At 52.2% G+C, this 17,556-nt stretch overlaps 1 protein-coding gene across 1 annotated transcript in view; it reads right to left on the bottom strand.

Annotated features, from left to right (window-relative positions):
• Positions 1-8,906: 8,906 nt before the first annotated feature.
• Positions 8,907-17,556, bottom strand: part of FOXC2 (forkhead box C2) — a 93,446-nt gene continuing 84,796 nt past the window's right edge. The window contains exon 2 of the mRNA XM_061134218.1: positions 8,907-8,918. The gene's annotated coding sequence lies outside the window, so the exon portion shown is untranslated. The remainder of the gene's footprint in view (positions 8,919-17,556) is intronic.

Below are 17,556 nucleotides of genomic sequence, written 5' to 3'. Positions count from 1 at the left end.
TCTCTAGAATAATAAACAGAGCCCACATTGAGTTGTGGGCTAGCCCACAGTGCTGGGCAGGAGGGGAGCTAAGCTCAGGGGGACATAACAGTAGCTGGCGAGTGCGTGCGTGCGCTGGGGAGGGGCAGAGGCCACTGCGGCTCAACCGGCCCTCATTCTGAAGGTATGGCAGGGTTGGTGCGAGGTTACTCGTAGCAAGGGAAACCGTATACAGATGATAGAGGCAGAGCATTTCGGAGGGAAGGGGCTGGTGTCCGCCTGTCCGGGCTGTTACTCGTCACACTGGCTGGTGCTTTCTGGGCTCCTTCCCTCCACGAGGTGCCTGGAGCTTGCAGAGGGCCTGAGGGTGAGAGAGAGGCAAGGGAGGGACCACGGGGAATCCATCCATTCTCTGGGTAGTTATTAAGCACCTACTGGGTGCTGACCCACGTTCTAGGCCATGGAGGTCCGCACTGAGAGAAACCCGAGCTGTGCCCTCCCATGCCTGGTTCACACCAGCAGCAGTAGAGTCCCCTGGGAACAGGCTAGAAATGCAGACTCCTCCCCCCACCCCACCCTCCAGCCCTTCAGTAAGGCCCCGGGCCACTGGGTGCATGATCAAGTTGAGGACTCTGCGCTGGAAGACAGAAGGCAGACACTGTTGGGAAACCCCACGTGGTCCTGGAAGAGGGGAGACCCACTCTGCGGCTGCTTGTGGGGCAGCAGGGTGAGCTCAGCCACCGACTGAATCATCAGCCCCACTTCCACACCTCGATGGTGGTGGCCCGGAGACACAGCCCTGCCCCTCATGAGGTAGGCAGAATAAGCCCCCATCCTGATCCCCAGAACCTGTGAACATGACCTTCCAGGGGGATGTGAACTCTATCAGCCTAACACTGTGGCTTCAGCCCTTAGCACAGAGCCTAGAACCTGGTAGGTGCTCATAGCTACTTGCTGGCTGTAGGCATCGACCCCGGTCCCCAGAACAGACAGCTTCTCAGAGAGCAGATAACCCAAGAAGTCTCCACCAGCCAAGCCAGACCTGAACCCCTGACCTAGCGGAATATTCCACTGCCCACATCCGCCTGCCTCCCTTGCCAGTAAAAGCCAATGTGTAAAATTACCCAGCAGCCAGGCAGACAAGCGCAGGGGGTGTTGGCCGCCCCTGTGTGCCAGCCCAGCGTGAAATACCTGTTTCTCAAGGATCCAGGAAGGGCTGGTCTCCTTGCCTCCTGCAGGTTTCTAAACAGCCCACTGGCCCGAGGCCGGGAAGGATTTTTTACGGAGATTAGTGGTGTCCTACCCCAGATGTGTGCTGTCCTCCTCTAGGTGTGAGCCTCCCTGCTGCCCAGCGGGCACCCTTAACCTTCAGAAAAGGACCTTTGCAAGAGCCTTTCCCCTTAGCAACAGAAACGCACTGAGGAGACTTGAGGCTTCCGGGCTCTAATGGACAGCAGTCTCGCCCTCCAAGCGACCTGAAGGCACGGCAGTGCGGGGTTAGGGGCCGCACAAAGACTTGGGGTGTAGGCTTGGCCCTGAGACGCAGAGCGCAGTGCCGGCACTCACACCCAGCCGTGCACGCCTGCCCTCCGCATCTCCACCACCACTCAGGCCCCGCCACGCTCCTGTCCCATTTCCAGATGCGGCTCAGAGAAGGAAACGAACATGCCCAGGGTTGCACAGCTCTCCAGCTGGTGGAACCAAACCCTAACCTCCAGGGTACTCTGACACTGTATGTTGTTGTTGAGTTGCTAAGTCGTGTCTGATTCTTTGCAACCCTGTTTCCTGCCACACTCCAGGATTCCCTGTCCTTCGCTGTCTCCTGGAATTTGCTCAAACTCATGTCCATTGAGTCAGTGACACCATCCAACCATCTCATCCTCTGTCCCCCCCTCCTCCTGCCCTCAATCTTTCTCAGCATCAGGGTCCTTTCCAATGAGTCGGCTCTTCACATCAGGTGGCCAAGTATTGGAGCTTCAGCTTCAGCATCAGTCCTTCCAATGGCTATTCAGGGTTCATTTCCTTTAGGATGGACTGGTTTGATCTCCAGTCTTCTCCAGCACCACGGTTCAAATGCATCAATTCTTCGGTACTCAGCCTTCTTTATGATCCAACTCTCACATCCATACATGACTACTGGAAAAACCATAGCTTTGATATATGCTTTGACACCGTACAGCCAGACCCTCAATCTCTGGTGTGTAGTTTAGTGGTGGTATCAGCTCTGTGGGGATTTGTTGAAAGCAAGGGTGTTGAGCACCATCTGGCCCTTCCTCAGTCATCAACAGAGATTAGTGTTGACAATATTGTTTCTAGAACAGAGGGCTCCCAAACTTTTAAATCTCAGGACTGCTTTACATTCTTAAAACTTGTTGAAAATCCCAAAGAGCTTTGCTTTTGTGGCTCATATCTACTGGTATTTACAGAATTTGATAGTAAATTGATAAACATTTAAAAATATTTTATTCATTAAGTCTTTTAAATGAGAACAACCCTTTGCATGTTAACACAAATAATTTGTTTAAGAAAAATTATGTTTTGCAAAATAGTAGTGAGAAGATTCACATTATTTTACATTTTTGCAAGCCTGTATGAGGTCTGGCTTAATAGGAAACAGCTGGGTTCTCTTATCTGCTTCTGCCTTCAATCTGGTGCATATGAAAAAAGCCTGGCCACACGCAATTATGCATTTGGAAATTCAGAGGTAACTTAATAGTCTTTTTGGATAATTTTGGGCATTATTCTTTAATACTACACCAAAACTCGGCAAGAGGGAGTTCCTTAAAGATTAGCTGCAATGTGGAATCTGAAACCAAATCAGTGAACTTTTTGTACCTACTGTATTCAATTGCATTGATCTGTCCTGAAAGTTGAATGGGTCTTCTACCCATGCACAATCCTGTAACATTCCAAACCATCTTGACTGCCCGGAAAGACGTCAGGGTCTAAGACCACAGTGTATAACTGCTGGACTGGGTTAAAAGCTCTGGAATGGGGTTTACCTCTGTCTTCTTGGGCTCTGTGTTTCCTGAAGAGAGGAAGTAGGGGAGGGAGGGAAGGAAGGAGGGAGGTAGGGACAGGAGGGGAGGGAGGGTGCTAGTTAGTGATACAATAGCCTGAACTCTGACTGAACTCTCAAGAGCAGCCCTGAGACCTCAGACGCCCTCCCAGTCTGAGGGGAGCCCACCAAATGAGCTCTGCTGTCTGCAGACATCCACAACGGCATGAGTAGCCCAGGCCTCTGGTCACTTTTCCCGGATGCTTCATCCCTTTGGTGTGAGATCTCCAGAGGATTGCCAAGCTGTACAGACTACATGTTGTCCTCACCTTGAATCTTGATGTCAGCATTCCTGTGGTCTGATGGTCTGCCCCTGTGTCCATCACAGCCCCACCAGGAAAGCAGCCTCTCCCAGAGGTAACTGAAGAACGTGTGGGGGGGTGAGTATTTACAGACAAGGGTGGGGAAGCAGCTCTCCTCTGCTGGCGGTCTCCCCCACCTCCCTCTGACCCCCATGGACACCCAGGCCATGCTCTGTTGGTCTCTCCTGCACCGTGACTCTCCACCGTCGGCCCCTTATGGACCGAGCACTGCGTCAGGTGAGCCTGCTGTGTGTCATAGGGAACCAGAAGTCAGAGAGGCAGGGCCTTGGGGGATAAGGGCACAGCAGTGCACGGTAGAGGCTACTTGCCAAAGCCTTGTCCAGTGTGAGGAGGCCAGAGGACACTGCACTGAGCCCACAGAGCCCAAGATTCAGGCTCCAGCCTTGGGCAGTGTTGCCCACCTTCCTGGGCAGCTGCTTGTCTATGAAGCCGAGAGCCTGTCTGGTGATGATGCTAAGGCTTCTCCCAGCTCTAACCATACCCGGGCCCGGTGGGTGTTGTGGACCCTGTGCCTTTGTCTTCTAGATCTGAACGAGCCCCCAGAAACACATTGGTGCGCTAAGGTTTGGTGGACCAACAGCCCACTTCTCCATGGCCCCACACGCTTTCGGGGTCAGCAGATGTAAAATCCGACATTGTGCTCAGCAGACTTCCTCCATCTGGATTTCTGCCGCCCACAGGGGGACCACTTGCCAAATACATGTTTACAGAGCTCGGCCCACTTCATGGTGACTCGTGGAACTGACAAAACCCACCTTTGCCCTGGCCCCATGCATCCTGCCCACGTGTGCTTTCTGGCTGGGGAGAGATGCAAGACCACCTGGGTGGAGGGGTCCTTGGCCGCATGTACCACGTGGGCTGTGCTGATGCCAGGGCGATGGGTGGCACAGGACACACAGGCCAGGCCTCACTCAAAGTGTAGACATGATTCAACTCGTAACGGAAAGTCACTCATTTCTAGCGTCAGGCCAACGGGTGCTGTTAGGAGGAGTGTTTACAGATGTGTCCCTGTATTGCTGCTCACTTTTCCAGGTGACACTCAAGAGAATCGGAGACAGCCACACTGGTGTGGCTAATGAATTTTGTAAGGCTTCAGAGAGACCAGAGTAATGACAGATGTAAACACTGCTGCAAAGCTTCTCCATACAAGAGATTAAAATGCTGACTTCTCTAAAATGCAAGTTTTAAAAAAATTGTTTATTTTCCTAATGTGGTAAAATAGACCTGACATAAAATTTACTGGTTTAACCATTTTAAGTGTACTGTTCTGTGGCATTAAGTACATTCACATTGTTGTTCAACTATCAACACCCAGAACTTCTCTAGAGCTTTCTCGTCTTCCTAACTGAACACTGACCCACCCCGTCCCTCAGTCCCTGGCCCCCACCATCCTGCTTTCTATCTCTATGAATTGGACTCCTCTTGTACTTCATAGACCTGGAAGCCTACAGTACTTGTCTTTTTGTGACTGGCATGTTTGACTCCACTTACTGTCTTCAAGGTTTATTCGTGTCGTACATGTCAGTATGACATGATTCCTTTTTAAGGCTGAATAATATTCTGCTGTGTGGATGGGTCACATTTTGTTTATGCAGCTAGACGCTGATGGACGCTTGGGCTTCTTCCACCTCTTGGCTGTTAAGACTAGCGCTGCTGTGGCCATCTTTGCTATAATGGTGGTGGTTTAGTCACTAAGTTGTATCTGACTCTTGCAATGCCATGGACTGTGGCCTACCAGGCTCCTCTGTCCATGGGATTCTCCAGGCAACAATTCCAGGGGATCTTCCCGACCCAGAAATCAAAACTGGGTCTACCACATTGCAGGCAGATTCTTTACCAACTGAGCTACAAGGGAAGCCCATCCTTGCTATAAACAACCTTTAAAATAGGTGTCTCTAAGCTGGCTGAACAATTGGTAGTCCACTAAATTGCTTGGCACAACTGACCTCGACCTGAAAGGAGGGATCAAGGTATCATGGAAAATTCATGGGCTTTGAAGCCAAAATATACTGAGTTTCAAGTGCCTGCAGCTTTGGGCAATTTAATCTGCCCAAGCCTCACTTTGTCCATCTGTAAAATGGGACTTGTGGTGGACACCACTGGTTGTCCAGCATCCACACTACCTTCCTGGCTCCTGAAAAAGTCTTGAATATTTTCAACATTTTACTCCTCCCAGGTAATCAGCACATGCTGAGAACTCCTGCATCTCAGGGATGCATGCGCAGGATTAGATAGGTGGGCACAGCAAGCCCCTCCCCCTGGCCAGTGGTTGATTTGAGACCCAAGCTTCTGGCAGTCAGCTCCTGGCAGTCCCCTGGCAACTGTTGCTAGGGTTGGGGTGGGCTCCTACCAGAGTGGTCCAGTCAGGCAGAGGGAGGACTTAAGTACAGGTAGAGGTGGTGCTGCCTCCCCAGGGAACCAGCAGGGAAGCTGGTGTCCCAGTTGCTACTGACAACCATCCTGCCTCCACCAGCAGCCAGCATGAGGACGGAACCCAGGCCAGGGGAAGGCAGAGAGGTGGAACTAGGTCCATATACCCCTCCCTAGCACACATGTGCACATGCGCACAGACACACACGTGCACAGGCTCTCAGACACACATGTGCACAGGCTCTCAGACACACAGCACACTCGGTGTATCAGTGGACTCAGAATGTTAAAACACCCCTTTAAATAACAAGGCAGTTTTGCTGAAAGTCGACAGGTGATGGGCGAGGCTGCAGAGGACTGAATTGACTTGCCCAGAGTCAAGCAGGAGGGCTGTATAAATTCAAGACCACCACCCAGATACCCTAACTCAACTGCCTCTGTATTATTCTCTGTTCACACACACATGTACACATGCTTTCCACAAAACACACACACAATTAGTTTCATGAGTTGTCACTAAACCGAAGCAGTGATAATTCATGGCTCTGAAACACGTGGCCTGCTGGCTACTCATTTCGGTGTTGTTTGAAACAGATTTATTACAGAAAGAGAAGCCTGTGCAAAATCGTTCCTGTTGTCAGCATGACTACTGTTCTGACATAAGACATCATTAGAAGCAAGCGAAAATGAAAAATGATGCGGGCGGGGGTTGTGGGGACAGAGAAGCAGAGGAGGGCAGGAGCCATCTGGAGATGGCACATGTCTTCTACAGCCCGTAGCGCCATCACTTTCAACAAAGCAAGAGCCTTCTTGTAACTAGAGTCTGAATAAGATCTGTAGATTGGCTGAGAGTTGCGTCAATTTTAGTTGGTTAATTTTGATCATTGTACTGTGGTTATAGAAGAGGATCCCTCGTTTTTAGGAAACGTATGTGATAGTGTTTGGTGGAAAGGCAAGTCTTAGCCACAGCTTCCTCTGTGTGTGTGTGAGAGAGAGAGGGCACAGCAAATAAGGTGAATATTCACATTTGTAGAATCTCAGGCAAGGGTATTTTGAGAATTCTGTGCTCTTCTTCCATTTGTTGAAAATCATGTCAAGGGAAAAAAAAGAGGCTCTGTGGTCTCCAAAGGACCCCTGTGGAGAAAGCAGACAGCTGATTCAAGAGCAGGGATGGGGGGAGAGGCTTGGTGGAGGCGGTGGGGGGACGAGTCACCACAGCAGCCTAAAGTCCTGGAGAGGTGGCAGCTGGACACTGGCCCCGTGACTGGGTTCTCCCGGACCCACTGAAAGTGTTGTGGTTGGAATCATCAAAGCCATCTCTCCCACCTCTGTGGCATCTGCAACAACCCCTGGAACAGCCCCCAGCCCCCACACGTGGTGATGGATTGGAAAGTGTCTAAGTGTGGAGCATTTTTTGTGCTGACGACATGACACATACAGAGATGGATTGTGATTCAAGAGCACACACATCCCAGTGCTTCATGGATTATACACAGTCGTCATGGGTGAAACACTTCTGAGACTGGCTGCCCCACCCCGTGTTTTTTTAACATGAAGCATGTTATGTGATACAGCTGCAGCAACCCCCCCACCCCGCACTGCACTGTTCAGTTCAGTTCAGTTGCTCAGTTATGTCCGAATCTTTGCGACCCCACAGACTGCAGCACACCAGGCTTCCCTGTCCATCACCAACTCCCAGAGCTTACTCAAACTCATGTCCATCGTGTCGGCGATGCCATCCAACCATCTCATCCTCTGTCATCCCCTTCTCCCCAGAACTGTACACAACGTCATCTCCCCGCCTCCTCGCTGGACTCAGAGCTTCTCGCTTGCTGGCCACAGACCAGGTGGGTCTATAGGGATAAAGAATGTGCACGCCAGACATGGTGTTCATTTTCTGATAATCATTGGATTTTATACATCTGCCCAAAGTTACGAACGGGCGATATGACATATAGTTAGTTGGCAACTAAATTTCATCTCGCTCATCAGTGCTGGTGGACAGGAAGTGGATGCAGGTAGCCTGTGTGGAGAGAAACGTGGGGCTGGCCCTGGCATCTGCAGGAAGAGCGAGGTGGTGGACCAGCAGGGTCCACCCTGGGGCCCAGACAGGTCAGCAGCCATAGTTTCCTATTCCCGATACCTGCAGCAGAGGGACCTCCCACCGGCTTGCTCCTACTCACCCCCTCCCCAGCCCAGCCTCTCTGGGATGATGCAAAGCTGAGCCTCTCTGAGAGCAGCCTGCACCCAAGTCACCGGGTCACCGGGTGTGTGGCTGAGATGCAGGTGCTAGGGCAGTGTGTGGGTGGGGCTGAGATCCTGGGTTTCCAACCAGCTCCTAGGTGGTGTCTGGGCACCACATGGGGTAGCGAGGATCTACAGGAAATGAATGAAGAGACCCTGACTCACAGCCCATCACCTTCTAAGGACAAAGTGGCACCATTGCCCCCTTGCTACTGAGAGCTGGAGCAACTCAGGGCCCCGTCACCGCCTCCAACAGCCTGTCTGGAAAAACCCCTTCCTGCGTGATGCTGCTGGGTCTTGCCTAATCCCCTGCAGCCTGTATTGAGGTGCTGGATGCCTCCATGCAGCCCTCCCCCAACTTTCTGTCTTTTCCTCCCTCTTAACCTGGGCACTGGTCTCGTGGTCTGAGTCAGTGGTCCCTGCCCTCTGGCTTCTGGCTGGGGTCAGCCAGTGGAAGCCACAGCTGGAGCCTGGAGTGGGAGTCAGTGAGACCTCTCCTCCTGGGTGATGCACTCATCTTCTGGGGCGTGTCCATGGTATGTGGGGAGCAGAGCACCAGTCCATGGGAGGGCCCCAGGAGGGCGAGCTGAGCGCTGTCCTAACTCTGTGTTAGTTTAGTTTACTTGCTCGTATGATATTTTACTTGTTCTTTCTATTAAACCTGTCACGTTCTAACTCAAGTCCCTCCTTCACGAAGCCCTCCTGGATTACTTGAACCTTCAATAATATCCTTCTTTCAACTCACTCAGTGAATAGCGTAGCCCCTGATTTTGAGCTGTCTTCTCTCTTGTTGTCCAGTTGCTCCTAAGGTCTAGCCTCCACAACTGGACAAGAGACTTAAGTTCACGTCCGGGCTTGAATGTGTCCCATCTCCACAGCAACTGGCACGCGCCGGGGTCTCACTGCTGACCTCAGCAAGACCTCTCCTCTGACGGCAAACACATCTGGAACTCAAAGAATGCAAATAAATACTTTGAGAAAAATGCATTTTTACATGTGTTTTCTGTTTTCATAGTAAATGAATTTCGGGGGAAATAGCTAAAAACAATAAAACCTCTTTAAAAAGTCAACTTTAAAAAATCACTTTATAGGGATGTAATTTGCCTAATACACCGGTTCGCCCACTTCAAGTGTGAATTTCAGTGGTGTTTGGTATCTTCACAGCGTTGAGCAACCGTCAGCACCGTGTCTTATTGGCTCAAAAGGAAGACCCATCCCCTTTGACAGCCCCTCCCTTTATCCTGCTCTCTGGTTCTGAGTATAGATTTAAAACACAGAGCCTGAGAGGGGGATCACACGCGTCAGTGCCTCTATGTATGTTTCTGTCTGCGTTGCCTGTGACTCTGATCACCGTTTTTGCTGTCTGTGTTTCAGGAGAACTGGATTCAGATGCCGTGAAAATTAACCTGGTTTTGCCGAGTGTCCCGGTCACCTGCCTCCACGCACACCTGAGTTCAGGAGCTGCGTCCCTCCACTAGGGGGCGGGCATCGTAGACGCCGGCTGTGCCACCTGGGCTGTCGCGTGTGTTCCGGCCTCAGCCCTGGAGAAGGCAAGAGCTGGTGCCTGCCGGTCTTGAGCGCTCTGCCCGCTGTGTCGCAACCATTCGAGAGCCGGGAAGGGAGCTTTCACTCAAGAGCCAGCCGCTGGCTTGATCGATGCAGAAGGCGAGGTATGGACACAAAGAAGACACTGTGTGCTGGTGACCATGCTGGCAGAGTAATACAGTCCTTTACGGGACATTCGCAGTATGCCGGGCACGATGCTAAGAACATTACACGGGTATCTTATTCAGTCCTCCCAGCAGCCTTCTGAGATGGACCCATTGTTCTGCCCAATTTGCTGGTAAGGAAGCTTAGAGAAGGAGCTTTCAGGGCTCACCCAGAGGACCCTTCCTGACCTCAAGGTCGGTGGAGCGATCTGTTTGGTGAGAGGGCGTGGCTGGTCTGAACTGGATGACCTTCCGAAGGCTTCGGAGTGTGAGAATTCTGACTTCTACAAAACCCGAATCGTAGACCATCCCTTCAGTAAAAGTACTGGACCCTTTTAAACCAAACCCACGGGAGAGGTGTGCTGAGGAGCTGTTCTTCGGTCCCCGGTTGTGTCTGACTCTTCGCGACCCCATGGACTGTGGCCCACCTTGATCCTCTGTCCATGGGCTTCCCAGACAAGAATACTGGAGTGGGTTGCCATTTCCTTCTCCAAGCAGAAAGAGCCTATTTTCTATGTAAGTCATAAGCATGTGACAGTGTGTGTGTCTAAATGAGAACTTTGCGCCTCCTCTCCTGATCCACCTGGATGGATCTGACTCCAGTCACGGCCAAGTCCTTAAGGTCTTATGTTCCAACAGGATGGTGTCCACCCAGGGTTCCCCACTGTCCCCGTATGTCCTGCCCCCTACTGCAGCATAGGACCCAGGAAGCAGCCAGCAGCCCTCCATTTCTGGCCCAGCTCCCTTCACTATAGAGTTCATGTTATTAATTTTAGAGATGTTGATGTGGTTAGTGGCAACATCCTATGTGGCCTGTAACAACCTCCATTCCAAGCTCCCAAGGGCCAGGAGGTAGGACTCCAGAGGCAGAGATGAGGGGGAGAGGGACTCCTTCTCACTGTTAAATGCGGTGTACCTCATTCCCACAGCAGTGATGCCAGCTGACTGCAGAGCCTCTGCTGGAGTTGGGGCCTTGCAGTCTACACAAACCCCCGTGAGCCCTGTGAGCCGACCTCCAGAGTGGGCCTTCACACCCCACCTCCCACTTCTTCATAGAACCTCTGTCCTTTATGACGTCCCTCCCCCAAGATGTCCCAACCACCTCAGAGTATGTGGCCACTTCTGGAGTCCAGGAGCACCCCAGATGGTACAGTCAACTGTGGCCCATCTTCATACCACCTTCCAGTGCTAGGCAGTGCTAGGTAATGTGGTGTGTGCTCAGTCGTGTCCAACTCTTTGTGACCCCATGGACTGTAGCTCACCAAGCTCCTCTATCCATGTAATTCTCCAGGTAAGAACACTAGAATGGGTTGCCATTTCCTTCTCCAAGGGATCTTCACAACCCAGGGATCAAACCCAAGCCTCTTACGTCTCTTGAATTGATAGATGGATTCTTTATCACTGTGCCACCTAGGAAACCCTAGGTAACATTATTTATCTTCAGGGGAAAAAAAAACCTGAAAGTAGGGCTTCCCTGGTGGTGCAGACAGTGAAGAATCCACTTGCAATGCAGGATATGTGGGTTCAATTGGGAAGATCCCCTGGAGTAGGAAATGGCAACCCACTCCAGTATTCTTGCCTGGAGAATTACATGGATAGAGGAGTCTAGCAGGCTACAGTCCATGGGGTCACAAAGAGTCAGGTGCAACTGAGTGGCTGACACTTTCCCTTTTTTTTCACAGCAGATGAGCGCTGCCAACAACTTATAGGCTAGGAATAAACAGAAGAGGAAAAACTCATCACTGAAGAGAACTTCTTGGGAACGTAAAATGGGGCCACCTTTGGAAAACAGCCCAGCAGTTCCTCACACTGTGAAACCTGGAGTGACCACAGGCCCCAGCTGCTCCAGCCGTGGGGTTCCTCTCTCTGGTCTGGCCCCTGGGCACTGGCTCATTCCATCCCTGCTCAGCAGTCATTCTGTCCACAATACTTTAATCAGCACTGAATTATCCCATTGGACACAGAACACAGTTGTGGTTCCTTCTGGCTTCAGGACCTGTTGCTGTCCACTGGAAGGTCATCCGTCCCCCAAGTCAAGGAGACCCTGGCCCGGGCCTCAGCCCATCCTCCTGGGGGTCGCAGTGTGCCAGCGTCCTCAGCCCTGGGGTCTTTCCATCAGCCTGTGGCTGCTGGTCCAGCCGCCAATGCCAAGAGCTAACAACCACAGTGGACGCAAGAAGGCTCCCGCTTCAGTGACCTGGCAGGTGTGTGTGTGTGTGTGTGAATGGGCAGGTGTGTGTGTGTGTGTGTTTGTGAGAAACAGGCAGGTGTGTATGTGTGTGAAATGGGCAGAGGTGTGTGTGTATGTGTGAAATACGAAGGTGTGTGTGTATGTGAAATGGGCAGGTGAGTGTGCAATGGGCAGGTATGTGTGTGTGAATGGAAAGGTATGTGTATTAAATGGGCAAGGAAGTGTGAAATGGGCAGGTATGTGTATGAAATGGGCAGGTGCGTGTGTGTGTGAATGGGCAGGTGTGTGTGTGTGAATGGGCGGGTATGTGTATGTGTATGTGAACAGGCAGGTGTGTGTGTGTGTGAATTGGGTAGGGGTGTGTGTATGTGTGTGAAATGGGCAGGTGTGTGTATGTGTGAAATGGGAAGGTGTCTGTGTATGTGAAATGGGCAGGTGAGTGTGCAATGGGCAGGTGTGTGTGTGTGTATGAATGGGCTGGTATGTGTGTGTGAAATGGACAAGGCTGTGTATATATGAAATGGGCAGGTGTGTATGTGTGTGTGAATGGGCAGGGATGAGTGTGTGTATGTGTGTGAGAAACGGGCAGGGGTGTTGCTGCAGAGATGAAATCTGACCTACGAGTGCTCCACAGCAGCTCCTCTCCCGCGTTCCCCCACCCATGGACGCCGGGGCCCTGCAGCATGACCGCCCATCGCAGACCACCAGCAAGTGGGCCGAGTGAAGGACGTCATTATCACAGCGAGAGGCTAACTGCTGGGCACCCCACGACGCCTGAGACCCGTCTCCACGGTGGGAACCCTGCCAGGCGTGTGGCACCCTGGGGTCCCAGGCTCGGGGGCAGGCAGTGAACAGGGTACAGTTACCCCAGGGAAAGCAGCTGGGGAGGGGCCACTGGCATCAGGAATCCCTGGGCCTCAGACACGACCGCATGGCTGTGGGGCACTGACCATTCACATAACCTCTCTGAGCTTCAGATGTCCCAACTGCAAACCGGGGTTTCTGCTGCTTGCTTTAAAGAGCTGTTGTGAGTGTTGAGCGAGCAAATGCCTAGTTAGCAAATCAATGTAGGAACGATGCTGATCGCACCTGTGTGTGCTGCATGCCAGGCTCCATGTTGGGAGATCACACACCCTCGCGCACACAGACGCACATGCTCTGGATGTTCATTAAGCTCCTGCTCTGTGCATGGGGTCCCCCTGGTGATACAAAAGTGTCACCTGCCCTCATGTAGGTGACAGTCAACTGCAAGAGACAGGAAACAGGCAAACAAAATAAACAAGGAAAGAGATGAGCTGTGTATTTTCAGTAGTGGCAACCACTGCAGAGAAGAATAAACATAACAAATCTGGGTAAGGAGATGGAGGGCAATCCACTTGAGGAGGCTCTGTTTTTAAATTTAGGGGGTCAGGGAAGGCCTCCCGCCAGAAGTAGGTGCTGCCCAGGCCCAGACCTGACCAGCAGGGAGAAAGCAGCCACCTTGGGCTCTGGAGGCCGGGCCTCCCATGAGCACCAGCCCCTACTTCCCAGCTCTGATGCAGGTGCTGGGCTTGGAGACCTGCCTGGCCCCCTCTGGCCCTGGGGACAGGACGGCCGGGCCAGCACCTGCTGTGCTTTCTCCCTGGTGGTAGTTGGCAGGGGGTCGGGGCGGGGGCGGGGAAATGAAATAAAGCTTCAGAGCCCGGCTGTGCTGCGTCGACGCCTTCGTGGCCCAGGGCTGGGGCTGAGAGCGGATGCTCTCAGCACCGTGTCCTCTCATTAAATCAAATTCCTGGGTACAGTGGGGTTACTAGGCGTCCAGAGAGCCGTGTTCCCCCACTGGCAGTGAATAGCCTGTCTTGTTTCCCTTCAAAAAATTTTTTTTAAATGTCTCAACAGAAGCACCTCTCTCTTCTGGGATTTCCAAAGTTAGCAAAAATTGAGCTCCAAGCAGCAGAAAGCTAAATTGGTGTGTAGCTTGTGTTTTCCATTTCCTTTGCTTCCATCTTCCTGCCCCGCTGGAAGGTCAGGGGAGGCAGCTGACATGCCGGGGGAGGCGCTCCCCCGAGCAGGCAGGCCTGTGCTGCCCTGGCCTCTGTCTCCTGGGCAGCGCGTCCCCACCGCTCCCCAGCCCAGCTCGCACAGGAGGAGCCCTCGTGGGCCTTGTCGCTTCCATTCCCTTTGCTCTCTGGCCATCTTTCGGGATTCCCCCTCTGCTGTTGCAGGTTGTCAACAGTGCACTCCGGGGAGGTTTTCTCCCAGGAGCCGAGCCTGCCAAGGGCCCAGGGTGAGCCGGGCATTCCGAGGTGACGGCTCTGGGCCAGGTCGTCAGCTGTTTCCATGTGTGAGGAGTCTTTCAGTCCAGCGCGGCCCTGATTCTGCCGCCTTCCTCCTCGGGCCTTTGATACTGACCTTATCGGGGAAGGGGCGAGGAGGGGCGGCCAGGGAGGGGTTTGTCTTCCTCTGTCTACCCCCCAGACCATGGAGAGCAGGAAACAGGAATTCAGAGCAGATATCAAAGGCCACAAGGTTCTCAACATCATGAGAGAAGCAAGGCCCAAACTGGTCTTTGAGTGTGACCCCCGGGTGAACCTGGCAGAAAGGAGGCAATGGACGGCACCTTGGGAGCAGGGCTGCCGGGGGAGCAGCTGAGCCAGAGCAGGGGATCCCATTCTTTCTCGTCAAGACTGCTTGCTTCCACCTGATTCCCCAGCATTCTCCCCCAGACGACCCCCCGACTTTCCATCCTGAACGCGTTGCAGCTCCGTGATGGACTGTCTGAGCTCTGCCCTCAGCCCAGAACCCCCTTCTCTAGCTCACTTCTGGTCCTCCTTGAGCCTCTGTGTGGACCTCACCACCCCTCCCCAGTTCCATCCCTGTTTTCCCTCCCAGCACTTACTCCACAGAGCTAGTTCACACCCGATCGTAGTCACCCATTTCTCTGTCTCTTGCACTGGACTGTGGGCCCAGAAACTACGAGATGGCCCTTCTTCACTGCGGCCCTCCGTGTGATACTCAGGACGTCTCGTCCTCATGTGTCTTTCCTTGTGGCTGCAAGATGGCGGTGGCAGCTCCAAGCATCTTACCCTCTCCTGATAGTGTACTGAGAAAGAGAGGGAGAAAGAGACCTCTCTTTAAATGTCTCTCCCTTACATAAGGGGTGAACATATTCCCCAGGAGCAGACTTCTTGTATCTCATTGGCCATAACTGGGTCAAATGGCTACCTTAACATGGAAAAGGTGGGCAGAAGGAGGGGGAATTGGGCGGGTGGGGGTAAGAAGAATTGATGAAAGCATGGAAGGAAGGAAGGATAAAGTGATGGATGGGCAAGGGGAAGGATGGGAGTTTGAAAGTGTGGATGGATGGAGGATGGATGGATGGGTGGGTTTTTTCCTTAATTGCTCTTCATGCATGCTTTGTTGTGGTTATATTTGCAAGTTTTATGGGATTTGTGACCAAAAAAAAAAAAAAAAATAGCAAATGGGAAACCTGGATTCCAGTTCTGGTCTTGACCTGATAAAACACTGTCAGAAAAGCAGAAAGTCTGCCTCAGACCAGCCCTACCTTTCCACTTCCTTGCATGGCCCTGGGGTCCAGCCAGTCTCCCACCTAGAAGCCTCTCACAGCAGGTGGTACGAGTCGTCTAAGCAAAGTCAGACGTTCCCCCTTGTGTGCTGGCAAGTCCATCTCCCACGGTGGAGGCTATTTATGCTAGGTGCTCTTTTCCAGGCTCTCCTGTAGTTAGGGAGGGTCTTTTGACCCAGTTCCCACCAAGAAGACACGAGAGAGAGTCTGCCTCCTGGGAGATGCAAGAAGAGCCCCGCTTCCCCGAATCTGCTTAGGATGCCGTCATGAGACAGGAGGTGATGCCTGCGTCTGGGGCTGCCGTCTTGTAGCCCAAAGACACAACGCTGACAGGCTGAGGATGGCCATGCCTGGGCCTTGATAACATCAGTAAGCCGCTGAACCAACCTGGAGCTCACTGTGTGCTTCTCTAGACAGGGATAATTACCCAGCTTGTTTGTATGGCTGTTAGTCAGATGCCTGCTCACCTGCAGCCCAGACACCACGCTGAACCTCCCTGTGGACATGGCAGTGACGTTGGCAGTCACGACCTTCACAGAGACTTGGGAATCAGCATGGCTGGTGGGAGAAGCTGGGCTTCGTGAAGATGGGTCAATAAGAAATGCCAATTTTCTATTGCTAATTAAAGATTATTTGCTTTCTGCCTGGCCTTCTGAAATTTCATAGGACCCAGATCAGGGGTCCTCAGTGTGTTTCTTTCGGCTGTGGGTTAAGAGTAAGAGGATAGCGAAGTAAAGTATGAGATTAACTAAAAGACATGGGACGTGCAGGAGGCATGGATGGAATCATTTGCCCTTTCTGTTCCAGATAATCGGTCTGAAACCCACTATGTCAGCTCCCTGAAGATTGGTTGTATCTTTCATGACATTTAATAAGATTTTGTTTAATAAGATGTTGTTGAGCACACACAAAAAAAACTACAAGATGTGGTCACAGGTGCTGGGGATACAGCAATGAGGAAAAAGACATGGACCCTGTCCTCTAGCAGTGTCCATCCAGGGATACAGCTAGACAAGCACATGACCAGTGAAATAGAACATGACCAGGAAAAAAGCATCTTTAGAGAAGCCTGGCAGACACCACCTTAACCACAAGATCCTGTCACTGTCATCACCAGTAATAAGACACGTGTGCATCATGTACCTGCCTCCCCCCACCCCCTGCCCCCCACATAGGATACTCTGAGAAGGATGGGACGTCACTTCCAGGGTTCACTTGCCAAGACTGCAGGGCAGGAAGCTAATTGTGAGCACACTTCAGAAGGACACAGGTGGAAGAGCGTTTGACGAAATGCATGACCCTTGCTCTTCAAAAATGCTGGGGAGCACTTGACTCTGGGGTGTTTGTCCTGCAGCTGAGGAAGCTCTAAGTGTCGACTGCCAATCAAAACACAGTGGATGAGAAGTGACTGCTGAGTGCAGACTGGTAATTCAGGCTGACAGGTGTTAATGGAGCTCATTACAGCAGCTAAAGATGGGAGATCCATCTAAAGATGGGAGAGGAAAGAAAGGGAACATTCCCAGGACTGACTTAGCTGAAGTTCCCCCCAAGTCACACTTTGTTGTCTTCCCATCCATTTGTCCAACTCTGAACTGAGCCATGGTTCATTCCCTCCTGGAACATCTATGTCAGGACCTGCCCTGATCTAGGCAGTGGAGCCACTTGAATGTATCAGTTGGCTAGTGCTGTGTAACAATCCACCTGAAAACTTATTCAGTTCACAACGCTGCAAGGAGGCTGGGTGGTTCCCCTGGCTTGGGATGGGCAGTTGCTATCTGCTGGCTCTCTCCTGCTGTGTGGTCAGCTGGGAGCTAGATGAAGCAACAAGTCTTCATTCATGTCTCGGCCTCCTGTGGCCCTCAGTCTCCAGCGGCTGGCCCAGGCTCGTTCATGTGAGTTCTCAGCGTCCCAAGAGCAGCCAGGGGTGGAGCCCCATGCCCAAGCACTCCCAGAATGTCTGCTAATGGCCCCATGGCCACGGCATGTCACATGGCCAAGCCCTGGTTCCAGGGCTGAGAAACAAACTGCAGTCTCAGTGGGAGGGAAGAATGAGTGACCACTTCTCAGACGCAGTGGAAAGAACGGACACCAGGCACTCTGAGATAGCCATGACCTTG

This window comes from Dama dama, chromosome 4 (assembly GCF_033118175.1).
Source record: "Dama dama isolate Ldn47 chromosome 4, ASM3311817v1, whole genome shotgun sequence".
In the NCBI taxonomy this organism is placed as follows: domain Eukaryota; kingdom Metazoa; phylum Chordata; class Mammalia; order Artiodactyla; family Cervidae; genus Dama; species Dama dama.
This window is presented reverse-complemented; position numbering and strand designations above follow the sequence as displayed.